Below are 10071 nucleotides of genomic sequence, written 5' to 3'. Positions count from 1 at the left end.
TACTGCGGCTTCTGGTTCAGTAGGGGTTAAAATTTCTGACTTCAGCTGCTGCAGCAGCTCTCTGGATCTGGTGGAATGCGTCCCTGCCTTTGCTATCAATACTGTAGAAGCCTGACCTCTAAGCCAAATGGGTGGGTGCAAAACTAGTGTAAACCAAGTGTCTATGTAGGGAAACTGATCGGGGTGGCCTGTATCTCTAGTGACTACCTGCCACACCTTCTGTACAACCAGACTTATCCAAGCTTCCTTCTGTTGGCCATCCCATCACAAAGGCAAGCCATTCTAGTTCACACAAGGTCCTCAATTTCCCTGGGGACATAATAACCCCATGATCCCTTAAGATCCCTTTTTTTTAAATTCTTGACCATCGTGGCTAAAGGAGTGGGTTTTCCCTGTGAACCTTCCACACCTCCCATGACAGACAACAGTCACACCACACAAAGGAATTGAGGAAGGTTAGGGGAAATTTGGAGGGGACACTACTTGCTTCAGTTTGTCACCGGCCACTTTCCTCATGAGAATGGTGGGCCCTCTTGGCTTATGTCAGGCTGATATAAACTGTCAGCACACAATTCTGCTTCTTAGCCATATGAGGCGCCCTACAGAACCACAGTTCAGGACCCAACATTCTCTTTGGCCCTGTGAGAGAGTCGGAATTCTCTCCTGGTGACATCTCATTCACTCCACATTCACTCTCTTTCACACAACCTCCCACACACCTATGGAGGGTGATGAGTCACCACTCCTAACCTGTCCTGTGGGAAGTGATTATTCACCACTCCTATCCTGTGGAGGGTGGTCTATCACATCTTTTGAGAGTGATCAGGCCTCCCTTCAGCCCAGTAAGGCAGGACCTCAGCTAGCTACCCTTGCCCAGTATGCCTTAAACTGTGCTTCAGATGTGCCCCCATTCCTGTTCCTCCGTTATCTGAATCTTGCCGGGACCGGCAGATGGGAATCTCCCTTCCCACCCTGTGAGGCATCCACATGGGAAAACTCCTGGTGCCCACTCAGCGGGTGCATCTACAGGACAGTTTGGGGACTCTCCAGTGGGGTACCTGAAGTCTGCCAAATGTGGGTGTCCTTCCCCCTTGATTCCCAGCTAATGCACCAAAATCTGTAGCAAGAAGTGACCCGACGGAGGATAAAATACTCAGATAACTTAATCAGAGGAAAGAGAATTTATTAAAAGCCAGCAGAGCAAACGAGAATAGTAGCTCCAAAGACACGTGCTCCTCGAGATTGATTTCTTACAGGTTATAGACCCTTTACAGAATACATGTGTCCATGCAAGGGGCTCGTGATCCCTTTGTCTAGACGTCACTCTCATGACTTGAGGGGAGGGTAAGTTTTGATGGAGTCAGAAAGGGGTAAGGGATATTCAGACTACTGGTCTCAGCTACGTACAAGTCCTGTTTTTCTTGCTTTGTGTCGCAACCAGCTCCAGGCAGCCTTTCAGAAAACTATAGAATGTAGTTCACCTATAACTGGCTGACTCAGTTGTCCCTATAGGCTCTTTTCCCTTGCATTCTTTTCGTTTCTTCCTTCTCAAGGAAGAGGGGGGCCTGCCCCTCCTTCCTCAGATTAAGCAATCTAGGAAAGACCTGATCTTTCAATATATGGTGAACAGAACCTTAAGAGTTAAACGGAGAGTCCCAGGTTCCAGTTTTTCCACATCAGTTGTGTTTCTCCTAATGAGTCAAAAGTATTGAAAACTAGCACTAAATTTAAGTTGTCCTGAAAAGGTGACATTTGAAGTGATGAAAAGATTTTCAGTCAGTGTGGGCACATGCATATAGCCAGGCCAGCAGATGACATTAGGAGCTGAAAGTGACCAGAGCTTAGTTTCCAGAGCCAGAAGCTCCCACATCTCTCCTCTCTTTAGCTTCTTATCACACTAAAAATAGCGCGGGATACCAAACCCACGGCCCATGTCTGAGGAAGCAGGGAAAACCTGCCAGAGGCAAACATTAAATTTTGCTTAGCACAGAATGAAGTCATAAGAAGCTTCCTTGTGACTCAACTAGGGGTAAATTTGCATTTGCTAAAGATGTAATGTGAGGACAGGGATTTGAAGAATGAATGTTTGTAACTGTTTCTCAAATTGCTGACTTTGAACCAGGGATAAACCACTGTGGCTTCAGAGTTAAAGGATAGGTTCATGCACTACAAACAAGGGCTCAGTATGTATTTACTATTTGCTTTGCCCTTCCCTAGGTGATGTAGAAAATACAGGAATAAATTTAAGATCTATTTCCAGAAGAGCCCCCATGAACAAAGAAAAATTAAATATTCCCTACCCCTCCCAGATAACACCTAGTTCTGACTTCGTCTGCCACTGGTGGGTAAGAGAATCTAACAAGGATGGGAAGGATTAGGGAACACGCTGGAAGGAGTAGAGCTTATCCTGGCTCTGGACAGATGGAGAAGTTGGGAGGGGGTTGGAAGAGAAAGAAAGGCATTCCAACTGGTGGGGAAGGGGGATGGGACAGGATAGGCATAGGGGCGAGGTGAGAATTGCCCTGCACAAGAAGGAGATGGTTCTGTCCATGAGGAGGGTGCCTCAGAGCACAGGAGCATAAATAAGCAGGAACGAAGGCAAATGCTGAAGGTTCTAAAACCTGCAAAAAGTAATTAAGCCTTGATATAAAAGGCAGCAGGAACCATTATAGGTTCTTGAGCAAGGCCTCAAAAGTATATATTTATAAGATTTATCAGGCAGCGAGGTAGAGAACGGATTAGATATAGGCAAGAACAGTTTAGAAAGTATGGCGGTTTTTGTAAGTTATTGCAGTTATTCAACTGACCATGTGGTGATTATCAAAATGAAGAAGAAAGAAAATTATGTTATCACCTCTTATTATCCAAATATCACTCCTTGAGAAAAACATTGGTGGGAGGGAGTGAAGAAAAGTGGAATCTAATTAGGTATATGGGAAAATAGCTAAACAGATTTGTCCATTGAACAATTTGGGAGATATCATGATTGTCCAGTGTTTTATAAGCTGTTGGAGCAGTAGTGTCATTTATAAACAGGTGGCTTTGCATTCTTGTTAGTGGAAGACTAAATAGGGAGCATTGCAATGTTTTGCATTGTGTGTGGTTTCCAAATCAAAGAAGAAAACTCAAAACCACAGGGAAATGAGATGTCTTGTGTTTCTGTGAGAGAGTTACCTGGTGCAGAATCTGTGCTTATCTGGGGGCCAGGGTTACAGGTCTGCCTCAGATAGCACTTGGAAGACACAAATAGGAAAGATAAACCCTTGTAAGTGATATCTAAATTCTCTACACATTTACACTATTTTGTTGATGTAGACATAAGATTATAAGCCTGTATGATTATATTTTAAAAAGAGTTTCTTAACATTTTCTCTCTTTTCTTCCTTGGCGTTCTATCCTCACCCATTGCTTAAAAACAAGTTGCAAGACCAAGGTTCCATGCCGGGGTCCAGCCCCGGGGGGGATCCAGGGGTCCCACAGGAGGAGACGGCGTCTGCGAAATCGAGTGAGAGAGCCGAATTCTTTTCTTTCTCTTTATTCTCTGGTTAGCATTTACTGCCAGGCATCTCTGTCAAATGCTAGTATAGGTCCCTTTTTATACACACACACTGAGTTACAATTACATGGTGTTAATCATTGCTTCTGTTTCACTATGTTTACATGTTTCCGGATAACAGTTAATTTATATCTATAAATCACAAACCAGGTAGCAAATCATTCAAAATACAAAATAACTTGAATAGTGATAACAACATCGGTAAAAGCTTTTAAAGTATTAGTACTAATAGTTAACTAACTTTACTGCTGTTGTGAGTTAAGGGGCAGAGAGAGATTAGCAGACGAAATCATTAAGGATTAACAATGGACCACCGCTTGCTTAGGTAAATGGCTTTGAGTTTATGCAGTGTCCTACTTTTTCTCACAAGATTCTAAAAGGCTTGCCTATAAAGAAATTGACATAACATTAAGAGTAGCTTTCACCCAAAGATATACAGAGTGCACTTGCAAGATAGCCTAGCAGCAAGATAATTTCAGAAGACATTAACTGTTATTACTTCTATGAATTCTCCTACATTTTTCTCATTATCAAAGAATCTTGGAAAGCATATAAATCTCATGAGAACATCTCATTGAGAAAGCCTAGCAATTGCCTTTAGTCAAAAGACAATTCTCTGAGTAAAACATTCTTTTCTTGCCGACTGCGCTCTCATCCTAGGCCACACAATGGGCCATTCTTCTATACCTTACCTAAGATACTATTGTCTAGTCAAATATTACTTATTTATTATATTTAAACACTAGTTAAGTTCTGACTCTATTCTTCTCAGAGTGTACCACTATCTGCAGATCAAATAAGCAAGAAGAAAGGAATGTTTCTCTACTCTATCACATGAAAAGGCTAGGGAGGAAAAATGTTGAATTAAGTGAAGGCCGAAAGGTGCTCTGTGCACAGCCACTGCCTCCTACCCATTCACAAGTCACAATCTATTCTTTCTAACATGATTAAGAAGAAATTCTCCTACAAACTTAACCCTTTACGAGGGATATCATAGCCAGCCTCTTATGTCTATGAGCCCAGTTCAAGGGGCTTACAGGCTTTTCTGTGGAACTCACACCCTCTGTCTCATTTCCAAAGAAATCACTACGAATCTACAGGGAAAGCACGGTACTATTATCCCTGTGCCACAAATAATAGCACACACCCAGAAGAGGGGGGATATAAGACCAGATTAATTCAAAAAGTCAAAGGGGGAAGTATCATTGTGTCTCTCCTTTGGGTGACTTCGTCAACCCACAGCCATTGGTCTTCTCTGCTATGACTTTGTCAATCAGCAGTTTTTGATCTTCTTCTGCTGTGACCTTGTCAGCCAGCAGTTGTTGATCGGCTCCCGACAGTTCCACATTTCATTCTTATTTTTATGCATCACATCTTTTATTTATCCATGAATATATCCTATATTATAACAGCATTAGAATCATCATATTTTAAAATAACCTAATTTCTACAGTGCTCAATAATCAATTTCTTTTTTCAAGAATAATATTTTCTTCCCTTTTTATTGAGTTTATTGAGGTGACATTGGTTAGCAAAATGATACAGGTTTTAGGTACACAATTCTACAGTACATCATCTGTACACTGTATTATGTGTTCACCACCCCGAGTCAAGTCTCTGTCCATCACAATTTATTCCTTCTATACTTTCTTCTACTTCCCCACCTTCCCCCGGGCAATCACCACACTGTTGTACGTGCACATGAGCTTTTTCCTTTTTTTTTTTTTAATTTCTACTTTTATACTATTATGGCCAGAGAAGATGCTTGATATGACTCCAATCTTCTTAAATTTATTGAGACTTGTTTTGTGTCATAACAAGTGTCTATCCTAGAAAATGTTCCATGTGCTCTCAAAAAGAATGTATATTCTGCTGCTTTGGGATAAATTTATCTGAAGATATCAATGAATTCTTTTTGTTGTAGTGTGTCATATCAGGCTATCATTTTCTTGTTGACTTTCTGGAAGATCTTCCCCTGATGTCAGTGGGGTGTTAAAATCCTCAACTTGACCGTATTACTTTCCTTCTCTCCCTTTATGTCCACCAAGCCTTTCTTTATATGTTTAGATGCTCTTATGTTGGGTGCAGAAACGTTTACAAGGGTTACATACTCTTGTTGAATTGCTCCCATTATCATTATATAGTGTCCTTTGTCTCTTACTATAGCCTTTTTTAAAGTCTATTTTGTCAGATATAAGTACTGCTGCCCCAGGTTTATTTTTTTACTTTTTCAATAAAAATAAATTTATTATTAATTGTAATGGGGTGACATTGATAAATCAGGGTACATATGTTCAGAGAAAACATCTCCAGGTTATTTTGACATTTGATTCTGTTGCATACCCATCACCCAAAGTCAGATTGTCTTCTGTCACCTTCTATCTGGTTTTCTTTGTGCCTCTCCCCTCTCTTCCTCGCCTTCCCCCCACCCAACCACCACACAAGATCTTGTCCATGTCTCTGAGTCTCATTATTATGTCCCACCTTTGTAAGGAATCATACAGTTCTTAGTTTTTTCTGATTTGCTTATTTCACTCAGTATAATGTTACCAAGTTCCATCCATGTTGTTGTAAATGATCCGATGTCATTGTTTCTTATGGCTGAGTAGTGTTCCATGGTATATATGTACCAAAACTTTTTAATCCACTCGTCCACTGATGAGAACTGGGGCTGTTTCCAGATCTTCACTATTGTGAACAATACTGCCATAAACATGGGGGTGCATTTCTCCTTTTGGAACAGTGCTATGGTGTTCTTAGGGTATATTCCTAAAAGTGGGATAGCTGGGTTAAAAGCAGTTTGATTTTTAATTTTTTGAGGAATCTCCATACTGTTTTCCACAGTGGCTGCACCAGTCTGCATTCCTACCAGCAGTGCAGGAGGGTTCCCTTTTCTCCACACCCTCGCCAGCACTTATTCTGTGTTGTTTTGTTGATGAGTGCCATTCTGACTGGTGTGAGGTGATATCTCATTGTGGTTTTAATTTGCATTTCTCTAATGATTAGTGATGTTGAGCATTTTTTCATATGCCTATTGGCCATCTGTATGTCCTCTTTGGAGAAGTGTCTATTCATTTCTTTTGCCCATTTTTTTATTGGATTGTTTCTCTTCCTGGTGTTGAGTTTTACAAGTTCTTTATAAATTTTGGTTATTAATCCCATATCAGATGTATTGTTGAATATGTTCTCCCATTGTGTAGTTTGTCTTTTTATTTGTCTTTTCTGTTCTAATTGTCTTTAGCTGCGCAAAAGCTTTTTAGTTTGATATAGTCCCATTTGTTTATCCTGTCTTTTATTTCACTTGCCCTTGGAGATAAATCAGCAAATATATTGCTGCGATAGATGTCTGAGAGCTTACTGCCTATGTTTTTTTCTAAGATGCTTATGGTTTAATGGTTTACATTTAAGTCTTTTATCCATTTTGAGGTTTTTTTGTGAATGGTGTAAGTTGGTGGTCTAGTTTCATTTTTTTGCAGGTAGATGTCCAGTATTCCCAAAACCATTTGTTAAAGAGGCTGTCTTTACTCCATTGTATGCTCTTACTCCTTTGTCAAATATCAGTTGTCCATAAAGGTGTGGGTTTATTTCTGGGTTCTCTGTTCTGTTCCATTGATCTACTGTATATGCCTGTTCTTATGCTAGTATCAGGCTGTTTTGAGTACAATGGCCTTGTAGTATAACTTGATATCAGGAAGTGTGATACCTCCCACATTCTTCTTCCTTTTCAAGATTGCTGAGGCTATTCGTGTTCCTTTTTGGTTCCATATAAATTTTTGGAATATGTGTTCTATATATTTGAAGTATGTCATTGGTATTTTAATTGGTATTGCATTGAATTTATTAATTGCTTTGGGTAATATAGACATTTTAATGATGTTTATTTTTCCTAACCATGAGCACGGTATATATACTTCCACTTGTTTGTATCTTGATTTCTTTTATCGATGTTTTATAATTTTCCATGTACAAGTCTTTAATCTCCTTGGTTAAATTTACTCCTAGGTACATTATTTTTTTGGTTGCAATAGTGAAGGGGATTGTTTCTGTATTTCTCTTTCTGACAGTTCACTGTTGGTATATAAAAATACCTCTCATTTCTGAGTATTCATTTTATATCCTGCCACCTTGCTGAATTCATTTATCAGGTCCAGTAGTTTTATGACTGTGACTTTAGGGTTTTCTATATACAATATCATATCATCTGCAAATAATATTAGTTTTACTTCTTTTCCAATTTGGATGCCTTTTATTTCTTCTTCTTGTCTGATTGCTGTGGCTAGGACTTCCAGAACTGTGTTGAATAAAGTGGTGAAAAGGAGCACCCCTGCCTTGTTCCTGATCTTAAGAGGATTGCTTTTAATTTTTGCCCATTGAGTATGATGTTGGCTGTGGGTTTGTCATAGATGGCCATTATCATGTTGAGGTATGTTCCCTGTATTCCCACTTTGCTGAGAGTTTTGATCATAAATAGCTGTTGGATTTTATTGAATGCTTTTTCTGCATTTATTGAAAGTATCATGTGGTTTTTCTCATTTCTGTTGTTTATGTGATGAATCACATCGATTGATTTGCAAATATTGTACCAGCCTTGCTTCCCCAGAATAAATCCCACTTGATCATGATGTATGATTTTTTTCATATATTGCTGGATCCGGTTTGCTAATATTTTGTTGAGGATTTTAGCATCTAAATTCATCAAGCCTACAATTTTCTTTCTTTGTGTTGTCTTTGCCTGGTTTTGGAATCAGAATTATGCTCGCCTCATAAAAGGAGCCTGTAAGTCTTCCTTCCTCCTAAATTTTTTGAAATAGCTTGAGAAGTATAGAGTCAGTTCTTCCTTGAATATTTGGTAGAATTCACTTGTGAAGCCATCAGGCCCAGGACTTTTCTTTGTTGGGAGGTTTTTGATAACTGTTTCTATCTCATTTGTTGTAATTAGTCTGTTTAGGTTTTCTGATTCTTCCAGATTAATTTTTGGAAGATTATATGTTTCAAGGAATTTGCGCATTTCATCCAGGTTGTCTAGTTTTTTGGCATACAGTACTTCATAGTATTTTCTTACAATATTTTGTGTTTCTGTTGTGTCAGTTGTTATTTCTCCACTCTCATTTCTAATTTTATTTATTTGAGTCCTGTCTCTTTTTTTCTTGGTGAGTCTGGTTAAAGGTTCATCAATCTTGTTTACCTTTACAAAGAACCAGCTCATGGTTTCATTGATCCTCTGTATTGTTTCTTTAGACTCCATGTCATTTATTTCCACTCTGACCTTTATTATTTCCTTCCTTCTACTACCTCTGGGCTTTACTTGTTGTTCTTTTTCTAGTTCTTTTAGATGCAGGATCAAGTTGTTTATTTGAACTTTTTCTAGCTTCTTGAGGTATGCCTGTATTGCTATAAACTTCCCTCTCAGGACTGCTTTTGCTGTGTCCCATAAATTTTGAGTTGATGTATGCTCATTATCATTCATTTCTAGGAATATTTTTATTTCTTCTTTGATCTCATTGTTAACCCATTCGTTATTTAGTAACATGCTATTTAGTTTCCAAGTGTTTTTCAGTTTTTCTGTTGTGGTTGATTTCTAGTTTCATGCCATTGTGATCAGAGAAAATGCTTGATATGATTTCAATCTTCTTAAATTTGTGCCCTAACATGTGGTCTATCCTAGAGAATGTACCATAAGCACTTCAAAAGAGTGTATATTCTGCTGTTTTAGGGTGAAAGGTTCTGAAGATATCTATTAAATCCAGTTGATCTAGTGTGTCCTTTAAGTCTGCTGTTTCTTTGTTAATTTTCTTTCTTGAGGATCTATCTAGTGATGTTAGTAGGTTGTTGAAATCCCCTGCTATTATAGTATTGCTGTTGATCTCACCCTTTATATATTTAGATCAAAATCTGCTTTATATATTTAGGTGCTTCTATATTAGGTGTGTATATATTTATAATGGTTATATCTTCCTGTTGGATTGCTCCCTTTATCATTATGTAGTGACCTTCTTTATCTCTTACTATAGCCTTTGTTTTAAAGACCATTTTGTCTGATATAAGTATTGCTACTCCAGCTTTTTTTTCATTTCCATTTGCATAAAATATTTTTTCTATTCTTTTACCTTCAGTCTATGTGCATCTTTTGGTTTAAGGTGTGTCTCTTGTAGACAGCATATGTATGGGTCCTGTTTTCTTATCCACGCAGCTACCCTAAGTCTTTTAATTGGATCATTTAATCTATATACATTTAAGGTTATTATTGATATGTAGTTGTTTATTGCTATTTTATTCTTTAAAGCTGATTCCTCTTTTGCTGTATTCTTTTTCCCCTTTGATCTGTTTACAGCAGGCCCCTTAGCATTTCTTGCAGCATTTGTTTGGTTGTAGTGAATTCCTTGAGTTTTTTGGTTTTTTTTTGTCTGAGAATCTTTTTATTTCTCCTTCAATTTTAAACATTTCTTTTTTACAGGGACAGAGAGAGAGTTAGAGAAAAGGATAAACAAGGACAGACAGGAACGGAAAGAGATGAG

This window comes from Saccopteryx leptura, chromosome 4 (assembly GCF_036850995.1).
Source record: "Saccopteryx leptura isolate mSacLep1 chromosome 4, mSacLep1_pri_phased_curated, whole genome shotgun sequence".
NCBI classification, from domain to species: domain Eukaryota; kingdom Metazoa; phylum Chordata; class Mammalia; order Chiroptera; family Emballonuridae; genus Saccopteryx; species Saccopteryx leptura.
The sequence above is the reverse complement of the archived record's forward strand: the minus strand, read 5'-3'. Positions refer to the sequence as shown.